Source organism: Rana temporaria, chromosome 1, assembly GCF_905171775.1.
Source record: "Rana temporaria chromosome 1, aRanTem1.1, whole genome shotgun sequence".
Classification (NCBI taxonomy): Eukaryota; Metazoa; Chordata; class Amphibia; order Anura; family Ranidae; genus Rana; species Rana temporaria.
In genome coordinates this window covers 312,986,364-312,998,384 of record NC_053489.1, presented here as the reverse complement: position 1 = coordinate 312,998,384, position 12,021 = coordinate 312,986,364, and positions in this window count along the sequence as shown.

Genomic DNA, 12,021 nt, shown 5'->3' with positions numbered 1-12,021 from the left:
TTGCTCCTCCAGACCCCTGTACATTCGATCATGGAGGGTAAGAGGTTTCTTGTCGGTTTGGATACCAAGGGTTGTGTAAACTGCCCCTAAGAGGTCCTCTACCTCATCCAGTGACAATTTGTACCTAGAGGGCTTCCTGGACTCCCCGTCCTGGTCCTCTCCCTCTGACCCCTCTTGAGAATCAGAGGTGGCACTATCTGGAGGAACCTGTTCCTCTTGGGAAGGGCCTGCGGAAACATCTGCCATAGCTGCTGCAATGGGTATGACAGGAGCAGGACCCTGAGCCTGTGGCTGGGTTGTAACCTGGGTAGGGACAGCCAAAGGCTGTAACCTCTCAAACAGAGATTTGAATGAGGAGAACGTGGATGACAGTTCTTTAACAGAGGCTGCAAGTCCTGCTGACCAGGGATTGAATGCAATCCCTACATAGGACCTTAGTCCATGTTTCTGGAAGGACATCCCTACAGGAGGCACACTTCCTCTTTGAGCTATGCCTTCCACTACCCGTTTTTTCAATGGCTTTCTGAAACACAGAAAGGGCAGAAAACAACAGTTATAAAAATAAAAAATTTAAAAAAAAAAAATTTAAAAATTTTTTAGTTACAACCCTGGGAGTGCCCCTAGCCCCCTATAAACCCTGGGACTAAGGACTCCCCCTCCCCTGGCCACCCAGGGGGCTTGCCTCCCCATGCATTGAACCCTACATGGAGAGGCAAACCTAAGCTAGAGAGCGCCCCTCCCCAGGGTACTCTTACCTTAGGCTCGCTGGAGGTAGCGTCAGTTGTCAGGGCTGGCTCTGGAGATGCTGCCGACATGACTGCAGGTGGCTGCTTGCTGAGAGCTTTCTCCTCGCCTGTGCGAGATCCGACTCCCTCCAGCGTCCGCCCGGACCTCCTATCAGCACCGCGACCCGGAACCGGAAGTCGCGGTTCAAAGGGGAGACATCCGCTCTACGCCGGAAATGACGTCACCCGCCGTCCAGCCCGCTCGGTTCAAAAAAATTCTTTGCGGCCTGTAGTACAGGGCGAGCCTGGATGTCCCCCCCGCTGCGCCCCGCTGGACGAGATAGGGGTCCCCCGCAACCAGGAGCCGCGCTCGGCGTGGAAGGGGTGGCTAATGGTGGGCCTGCACCGCACCAGGATTCACCTGGAAGCCTCTGCTTCCTTAAGGTAAAATAGATGGCCTCAGTCCTCTGCCTGAATTGGCCTAGGTTCCCATGCACAGTGTCTCCCCACCGGAGGAAACACTAATACTGAGGTCTGGCAGGGGGAGTGAGAAATTTATGGGCTGGCGCAGTGTTTCCTAGAGGAAGAGGAGGAGTATCTCTCAATTGTGGGCTGTCCTGAAAGACGGGAGGGGAAAAAAACGTTATTTCGGGCCTACAAGGCCCAAATCAACACAGAGTTTAAGTACACAATAGGGTTACATAGCACTAAAGAGACCAGTTAAAAGAAGTCTCAACAACAAGGTAGTAAAATGTATGCTTAGTTTGTTTAAACAGAAATGTGGATACATCTAGAGCGACAAAGTCAATCAACAAGGAAAGTTTGTCAGAAAAAAGAACGTAACAGATTTAAAATGTGTTTTTCGAATACCATATTGACCAAGGGAGCCATAGTTCGTTAACGGTCACATACCTGCCTAACCTAGATGCAAATCGGACTTCATAGTTGTAGTGGAGCTGAACCTCGTTCACTATATCACCTATGGGAGGTACAGCTGGGGATTTCCAAAGTCTAGGGTATAGAGACATAAAAGTTAACTGATTCCTTTTAAAAATTATTAAAAATAGATTAAAGGGTCACGAAAGGAAAAAAAATGTTTTGCTGAAATGACTGTTTACAGGGTCTAGAGACATAAAAGTTAACTGATTCCTTTTAAAAATGATTACAAAATAGATAAAAAATCAATCATATAATGTGCCTGTAGGTTAGTTTCACTTTTAAACTGTTTTCATGTTCCTGTGAACTAGAGAGACACACAGAACAAAAACAAACAAATCCAGGGCAGTGTTTTGTTTTTAAAATTAATCTGATTGGTTCTGTTAAGTTTTAGACACACAGTAATGACAGCTTAGACCTACAGTGAAAAGCTCCCAGTACGATGGTTATAAGGAAAAAGACAACCAGGAAGTGTGGAGATCAGAGCAGAATTACAGCCACTTCAAAGCAAAAATTAACAATAAGGACATGAAACCAGTACTGCAGTAAGGTAAAGGAAGCTATTTAGCTAAAAAAAATAATAATCCTTTAGTGATCCTTTAATGCAGTGCTGTTTTCATGTCCTCATTGTTCGTTTTTGCTCTCAAGTTGCTGTAATTCTTCTCTGATCTCCACACTTCCTGGTTGTCTGTTTCCTGATAACCACAGTACTGGGAGTTTTCTCTCTGTGGTCACTAATCAAGGAGGTGTGATTACTGTGTGTCTAAAACCCCTCAGCACCAATCAGTTTCATTTTCGAAACCATCACTGCCCTGTATTGGCTCTGTACATCACAGAAGCATGAAACAACATGCAAAAATTAAACTAGAAACTGCAGGTACATTATATGATTGATTTTTATCTATTTTAATCGTTTTTAAAAGGAATCAGTTAACTATTATGTCTCTATACCCTGTAAACAGTCATTTCAGCCCAATTTTTTTTTTTAATTTACAACTTCTTTAAGCCTGTAAATGGCTAGTGGGATGGGGTAAGTGGTGCTGCCGGTCACTTGGGGTAGTGCAAGTGATTAATTTTACTAAATCTACGATATAATTAATTAATCCAAACTTAATTATTTAATCCTAAGGGCAAATAGTGTTATCATACATACGTTTTGTGATAAAGTGAATAAGTGCTGTGCAACAAATATGTGCAAAAAGATTTCCAAGAGTGGTTAGTGCTTAGACACCCCCAAGGAAAGACCCTCCAAGTGGGTAACTCCCTGGTGTCCGTCCAACCAACCAAAGTGAGATTGAGAATAGTTAAAGCGGGGGTTCACCCTTAGAGGGCACTTTTTCCCCTTAGATTCCTGCTCGTTTTCTCTAGGGGAATCGGCTATTTGTTTTAAAATATGTGCAGTACTTACCCGTTTACGAGATGCATCCTCTCCGTCGCTTCCGGGTATGGGCTGCGGGAATGGGCGTTCCTTCTTGATTGACAGTCTTCCGAGAGGCTTCCGACGGTCGCATCCATCGCGTCACGATTTTCCGAAAGAAGCCGAACGTTGGTGCGCCGGCGCAGTATAGAGCCGCACCGACGTTCGGCTTCTTTCCGCTACGAGTGACGCGATGGATGCGACCGTCGGAAGCCTCTCGGAAGACTGTCAATCAAGAAGGAACGCCCGCTCCCGAAGACCCATACCCGGAAGCGACGGAAGAAGATGCAGCTCGAAAACGGGTAAGTACTGCTCATATTTTAATACAAATAGCCGATTCCCCTAGACCGAACGAGCAGGAATCTAAGGGGAGAAAAAAAAAATTTAATACATGGGTGAACTCCCGCTTTAATGTAATAAAATAATAAAGAGAGGTACTGTAAAAAGAACTTCAATATAAGCCCCCTAAAAAGAGGGTTTGGCTAGTGACTATCGTGTTAGAGAGGCTGGTGTGCAGCCTCACTTGCCTCTAATAACCCTATTTAAATGTGACTTATTGGTACTGGAGCCCTTAGGGCTAAACACAACAATGTGAACACAAATGTGACAAATCAAAGTGACATAATTATAGACTGCCACTGGGGGCAGTAGACTGCAGTCAACTGTTCATATATCCTCAGTAATGAGATACAGGAAAAAACTGTATCCCATACAGCGTAAGCAAGTCTGTGTAGCGAACATGTACTTTACAGTTCGGGTTCGCTCAACCCTAGTACCGACCCTTACTTTATGGTGGCGGGATCACTACCTTTGTATCTGATGCTTTCACCCATGTGATACCATGATGGATGTCCTCCCTCTTCGTCTGCACCTTTGCACTTTTAAAATCGCATATTAGCGATTTAGAGACACTTTCATTTTATGGGACTTTTATTTCATGTGTGATCAGTATTTTTTATACATTTGCACTTTATTCATCACTCCACCTAATCTGGGGGGTGTGTTTTTCATGGTTCTGAAGTCTTTAGACTTCTCTCTGTTCTTTCACCTGTGACTGAGACACACCTGTTTCAGTGTAATTGATTCACACTATTTATTCATTTGTATGTTGTTTGACATTTTTTTAATACTTTCAAACATATTGTTTACTATTAGCGCTGCACATTTTTACACTTTTTACATACCAGCGGAGCCTGAGACATCAGGAGCCACCAGAAGATTGCAAGACACACTCATATGCTGTTACCTTACAGCGGTAAGGTAAGGGGACACCTATACCCTAAGTTGCACGGAGAACCAGCAACCACCTATCAGTAGCATTCCATGCCAGAGATTGACTACTAGCACCAGCGCCTTCACCCTGATCACTGTGACACACAGCCATCCATCCAGCTTGCACCTTATGGACATTATCTGCACTGCATTTTTTTTTTTTTATTCATTTTTTTTTTTTTTATGGAATTTAAGTGTGAATTTATTTATTTATGGTAGCATATGTCACATGATGATGCCATTTTAATGATTTTACAAGTTTTATTTTCACATCTATTTTGTGGTACACTTTTCACAGTATTTGGATATTTTACTAGTCCATCGTTTATACTGTCACAGCTGGATATTTATATTTTATTGTTGCTATTTTAACTATTCACTTATTGCCTTTCAAGTGTACCTGTCACATGAACACATTTGCACTTTATCACTTATTTATGCACAGCACTACTTCTACATTTATATCTTTTTATTAAGAGTGGGTGAATCGTTCCTCTAGTGACCTGATGGTTCCTGCTCCGCTCCGTCCTGCTCTGCTCCACTCCGTTTAGCATGTGTTCTTTGATTCCCAGGGCTTCAAGTGTTGCAGACATGTAATCCCATGCCACTCAATCGAATGTCTTCTCTGCATCCAGGGACAGGAAGAACCCTGGACGTGATTGGAGGTCAGCCAGTGATGTATATTGATTGCTTTTAGGGTATTATCCTGAGCTTCCCATCCTGGTATGAATCCTAATTGATTAACCACTTTAGCCCCGGACCATATTGCTGGTCAATGACCGGGCCCCTTTTTGCGATTCGGCACTGCGTCGATTTAACTGACAATTGCGCGGTTGTGCAACGTGGCTCCCAAACAAAATTGGTGTCCTTTTTTTCCCACAAATAGAGCTTTCTTTTGGTGGTATTTGATCACCTCTGCGGGGTTTTTTTTGCGCTATAAACAAAAATAGAGCGACCATTTTGAAATTTTTTTTTATTTTTTACTTTTTGCTATAATAAATATCCCCAAAAATATATAAAAAAACTGTTTTTTTTTCTCAGTTTAGGCCGAAAGGTATTCTTCTACATATTTTTCATAAAAAAATCGCAATAAGCGTTTATTGATTGGTTTGTGCAAAAGTTATAGCGTTTACAAAATAGGGGATAGTTTTATGGCATTTTTATTAATATTTTTTTTTTACTAGTAATGGCGGCGATCAGCGATTTTTATCGGTACTGCAACCTTATGGCGGACACTTCGGACACTTTTGACACATTTTTGGGACCATTGGCATTTTTATAGCGATCAGTGCTATAAAAATGCATTGATTACTATAAAAATGCCACTGGCAGGGAAGGGGTTAATTATGTTCCCTGTGTGTGTTCTAACTGAAGGGGGGGGTGGGACTGACTAGGGAAAATGACAGATCGCTGTTTATTCATTGTATGAACAGACGATCTGTCATTTCCCCCCCTTTACACACATAGCTCCTGGTTCTCTCTCTGTAATGAGCGATCGCAGGTGCCCGGCGGTAATAGTGCCCGCCGGGCACGCGCGTCGGCACCAGGGGAGAGTGGGGGGCGTGCGCGCCCCTATTGGCTGAAACGCAAGATGGCGTATAGCTACTTGATCTCGCGGAGCCGAGCCGACCTACTGCCGTATAACTGCGGCGGGTGGTCGGTTAAGGGAGATGAGCAATAACGGGAGCAGGCGGTTTGCTAGGATTTTAGCATAGAGTTTGAGATCTACATTAAGTTGAGATAAAGGTCTATATTTCTTGACTAAAGGGGGTTCCTGTAGAAGCTCCCTCGAGGAAGGTGTATGAGAGGAAAATTAGTTGAAGGCTGTTAGGGAGTGTGGTATGAGTGTATCTGTGAAGGCCTGGGGAGGATAAGTTGTATAGATTAGTATAATATTGAACAAAATGGTTTGCTATATCGGTATTTGATACTAGTTTACGGCCAGCTGAGTCTGTCAGTGAATGTATCAATGTTGTTGCTCTTTTGGCTTGGAGTGCTTTTGCAAGTAATTTTTTTGATTTGTTAGCATATTCATAGAGTACTTTTTGAGAGAGAATGTATTTCCTTTTGATGTTTTTGCCTATCTCTTCCAGAAGATCAGCTCTGGCTTGGACGAGATCTGAGAGAGAGTGTGTTGCCTGTGCCATCTTATGTGCTCTTTCCAATTTATGGATACAGGCTGTCAGGGTATTGCGGTGTGCCTGTTGTTCACGTCTCCACTTGGCTGCCAAGGCTATTAGTTCCCCTCTTACCACACATTTGTGTGCTTCCCATTTAATTAGCTGCAAGATATCTGGAAGGTCATTGTCTGAGAAGTAGTGGAGTAGAGGTTTTTGTATTTTGGCGATGATGGTGGGATCATTACGGAGGGATGGATCTAAACGCCAAAGTGGAAGGCGAGAGGATGTCTCTGGGATCACTATGGTGTCACACTGTGTCTGGGATTTGATCCTGCGACCTGGTGTTCACAGACTGTTTTCCTATGTCCTGATTATTTTCTGCTTTATGTGTTTGATGTTGGCTCCACCCTTTGATCAGCTGTTTGTAGTTACCTGATCAGCGACCCTATAAATCTCCACTTCCCCTTCCTGTCCATGCCCCAGTATAGTTTCCTGTTGATGCCGTTTGTGGATGCTCTTAGTTTTGGTTGCAGACTTGGCTCGTTCTTGACTTCGATACCTGGATTTTTCTTTGAACGTTGCTTATATGGTTGCCGACCCCGCCTGGCTCGTTCTTGACTGCGTTACTTGGCTTATTCTAACTCCTCCTGGGTCCCAGCATTCGCCTCTACTAACCGTGAGTTGTTGCTGGGTGTTTTGGTTAGGCTGTCTGCACCATCCATTGCGGTCCCTTATTTCCTGGCTGCAGGATCTCAACCGTCCCTCCACCTGATACTGGGATAACATGACTACTAGTCAGGAAAGCTGAGGGTCAGTTGCAATTTCCTGGCAGACCTGACATACGGTCAATGATATGGGGTGGTAGTCTGGTAAAGACATCGGATCTATAGACGTTTGGGAAAGCATTGTTAAATCTTGCTGGGTAATGAACAGATAGTCAAGTCTCAAATATCGGGGTCAAATAGAATGTATAGTCCTTAGTGTTTGGATTTAGAGTTTGAAATGTGTCATGCAATGCGAGTTCCTTTAGGCATGTTTTAATTGCTCAGAGAGCTTTGTAGGGTAGTGAGGAAGCCCCATTTGAAGTCTCCCCCCAGGATTAGGGCATCCTATTTAAATGATGCAATTATACGGAAAAAGGTTACTTGGTGGGAATTTGGAACGTAAATATTAGCGAGAGTGATGGGTTTCCATTATATCTTGCCTTTTAAGAACAGGTATCTACCTTCTTTGTCTGAAAGCGAATCTGAGACTTGAAAGGGACAGTTTTTTGCTAAGAATATTGATACTCCCTTGGATTTGGAAATAGGGTTAGTAGCGTGAGTGACTGTGGGATAGCGGGTGTTGGATAATTTGGGGATAGAGCTTTTTTTCGAAAATGTGTCTCTTGTAGGAAGACTATTGCCCTGTACACAGAATCGGTCAATCTAATGAGAACGGTCTGATGTATTTTTCCATCAGTTAACCGATGAAGCTGACTACACACCATCGTCGTGCCTACACACCATCAGTTAAAAAAACGATTGTGTCAGAACACGGTGACGTAAAACACAATGACGTGCTGAAAAAAAATGAAGTTCAATGCTTCCAAGCATGCGTCGACTTGATTCTGAGCATGCATGGATTTTTAACCGATGGACGTGCCTACAAACGATCATTTTTTTTCTATTGGTTAGGTATCCATCGGTTAATTTTAAAACAATTTAATTTTTTAACCGATGGATAAATAACCGATGGGGCCAACACACGATCGGTTTGGTCTGATTAAAACAGTCCATCAGACCGTTCTCATCGGATTGACTGATCGTGTGTATGCGGCATATGTCATCTTTATTCTTTTGAATTGGTAGAAGTAGTTTTGAATGTTTTTCTGGTATATTGAGGCCGCAAGCATTTAGAGATATCATTTTTAGGAGGAGCTTGTTATCTTTCATCTGAGAGGGTGCCATTTCTACAGGGCTATTTCGTAGGGGAGTTGAGATCAGCGTGCGTATCGCTGGTGTGAACTGTAGGGTGAGTCGGCGGAGGAGATTGGAGGGGGATAAAGCACAAGAAGTGTGAGGGGGTTAGAAGATGAGTAGATGCGAGAGGGTGAGTAGGTCAGAGGTAGGAAGGGTGTCGGTTTTAAGAGGTTAACGGCGACAAGTGAGAGCCAGCTCTCTTGTCTGGGTTATCAGCGTATCTTATGTATGTTGATGCCGGTAATAATCAGTGGTGCAATCGTAAGGTGAGAGTGTTGGGTGTTATACACAAAGCTTACCACTGTGTGACAGGTGGTTGGAAAGAAGTGGAGAAACAGTGAGTGATCTTGCCGGACAGAGGCACGGATTGGTTGTTTAGTGTAATTTACATGGAGACTCAGTAATTTCGCTATCACTTATACAGAATGATTAAGTATGGCTACGTAAATTCTATACAGAAATCATGTGCCTAAAGCTATTTTGCATAACTTTGCAACACAACATTAGACATATGCAGCACTCCTGAAAGAACTTGTGAGATAAGTAACATAATAGTTACAGTTTTGAGAAGTACCAAGTGGGAGTACGAGAAGAAAAAAAAAAACAAGTGAGCTTAAACATAATATAAAGTCCCTCCCTGAGGTGTAGGTAACGTTATATTGACTGCTGATGACCTCTTGTGAAATAATTACTCATACTGTGTCAAAATGTATGATGATGGAGGCTATACGCATAGTGCTGAAATGTCGCTCTGTGATCAGTGTATTGAACTTGTTCCCTAATTTATGTAAGTGTGGGGCCTAGTTAGCTTCTCCCCATTAATGTTTCACCAGTTGTAGGCAGGCAACCTGGTTTTGGGCCCATTAGGGTAAAAGATAAGGTAATTGAGGTTTCCTTCGGGGTAATACCATAAGTGGGTTTGGCGTTTTCCCTCAAAGGGACTGTCTTTCCCCACGGAAACAAGCCCTACCCCGAAAATAAGACCTAGCGTTATTTTCCAGGAGTTTAAAATGCTTTTAAAATCCTAAAATCTACTCTATTACAGTAGTATATAATGTAAAATGTGTGTGTTTCTGTAATATAATTGAAAAGAAAACACACACATTGCACATTATATACTACTGTAATAGGGTGGTGTTATGACCCTGAAAATGATAAGACTCTACTTAATGTTTAGACCGCAGGTGTAGAGGCTAATCAGAAATCAACCACCACTTCACTCTCACAGAACAATAAGAGTTTGGGGTATTATCATCATATCCTCTAATGAAGGTAACACATAAAAGTAGTAGCTTAATTCCTCTTAAGCTTAATTGATAGACACAACCCAGATACTATAATCGTAAATCTAATTTAGGTATTTGCATCAAATAAAGGTAGTAGAAATTACTGGTATTGTAGTATCTCACCACACACATATGAATAGTATGAAGTACTCTGCTGTATCTGGTGCTAGTATATAGTAATAAGTATAGAGTCTAGGATATAGTTCAGGCATATACTAGCAATCACTATTAGCAACAAGCTGGTATTACATATACTTGCGGTTTAGGAGGTGGTCTGTACCAGGAAAGTCCGCACAGGTGTTGATGGTACCTTATACAGCAGTAATGTGGTTTAGATATACTTGCGGTTTAGGAGGTGGTTTGTACCAGGAAAGTCCGCACAGGTGGTGGCGGTATCTAGCCTGTAGTGAGCAATGGTGGTGAATCTCCAGCAGAAGCTAGTGATGTCTTGGGTCTCTGAACAGGTGCGCTGTGAAGAGAGGTGCTACAGGGACTCTGTAGCTCGTTCTGGGTTCCCAGGTGGCGGCAGGGTCCAACAGGAATATCCGAACACCCTGCCGCCATTCCCGGGAGTTTAAATAGCCCGGGCAGTGGCTGAGCTGAGCGCCGCACGTTGGAACGCACTTCCGCGTTCCAACGTGGAGCGCAGACGTCCGCGCACCGGAAGTGACGCGGACGTGTATCTGAATGGAGCGCAACTGTCATAAGTGACAAGTCTGCGCTCCATGTGGAAGGAGTAACGCTGACGGCGTTACATACCCCCCTCCTCAAGGGGGCACCTCCGGAGCGCCCAGTGAGACATGGTTTATCAGGATATTTATGATGAAACTGCTTAATGAGCCGAGGAGCATGAATATTTGAAGAACATTCCCAGGAATCATCTGTGGGAGAATAGCCTTTCCAACGAATCAAATATTGAATAGAGGATCCTCTTTTCCTAGAATCAAGAATCTTCTCTACCTGATATTCAGTTTCACCAAAAACTTGAATTGGAGGAGGAGGTTGTGGATCTCTATTTGGAAAGGGGTTAGATTTATAAGGCTTGATTAGTGAAACATGAAAAGATGGATGAATCTTCCAATCTGGAGGTAGAAGTAATCTAACAGCATTTTTATTTATTACATGAGAAATTGAGAAAGGTCCTGTATATTGACGACCAAGTTTCTTTGAAGGAATATTAAGTCGTAAATTCCGAGTGGATAACCATACCAAATCTCCAATCTTGTATGGAGGTGATATTGTTCTATGAGAGTCGTAATATTTCTTTTGTCTAATTTGAGCAGTCTTTAGATTAGAACGAAGAGTGTTTAGAGTGTTTATGGTTGATAAGAAATTCTCAACAGCCGGAACATTACTTGGAGAAAAAGTAGAAGGTAAACTATTAGGATGAAACCCATAATTTGCGTAAAAGGGTGAAAACTGAGAAGATGAATTGGAAGCATTGTTATATGCAAACTCTGCATGTGGAAGTAAGTCAACCCAGTCATCTTGAAGATGGGTGCAATAACAGCGCAAATATTGCTCAAGAGTTTGGTTAACACGTTCCGTTTGCCCATTTGTTTGGGGATGATAAGCAGTAGATCTACGATGATCTATTTGTAAGGTTTGGCAAAGGGCTCTCCAAAACTTGGAAATAAACTGTGACCCACGATCCGAAATGATTTGGGATGGAAGGCCATGCAATTTAAGAATATTAGATACAAAAGCCCTTGCTGTTTCTTGAGAAGTAGGTAACTTTTTCAAAGGTACAAAATGGGCCATCTTGGTTAATATGTCAACAGTGACCATGATGGTGTTAAATCCATTTGATCTAGGAAGGTCTACTATGAAATCCATGGATATAACATCCCAAGGTCTGTCAGGTATTGGGATGGAGGTTAATAACCCATAGGGTGGTTTCCTCGAATGTTTGTTGATTGCACAAGTGTGGCAAGAACTCACATAGTCATGAACAGTCTTTGTCATATGGGGCCACCAATAACTTCTCTTCAGTAAAAGAATGGTTTTACTAATACCAGGATGACCTGCAAGTGGGGCATCGTGGAGTTGTTTTAATAGTGTGAGTTGTAAACTTGGTGGAACGTAGATCTTGTCGTTGAAAGTAAATAGTCCATTAGACTGCTGTTGTAGACCTTTAGGGAGTTGAGATTTATCTTTAGAAAGAGTTTGAATGAGCAATTTATCGAATGTCAAAGTTGTTCCAATAATTCGGTTGGAAGGAATAATGGAAAGTGGTGGAATGTCCATGGATTGATCTTCATTCATACGAGATAGAGAATCTGCTTTGATATTTTGAGTACCAGG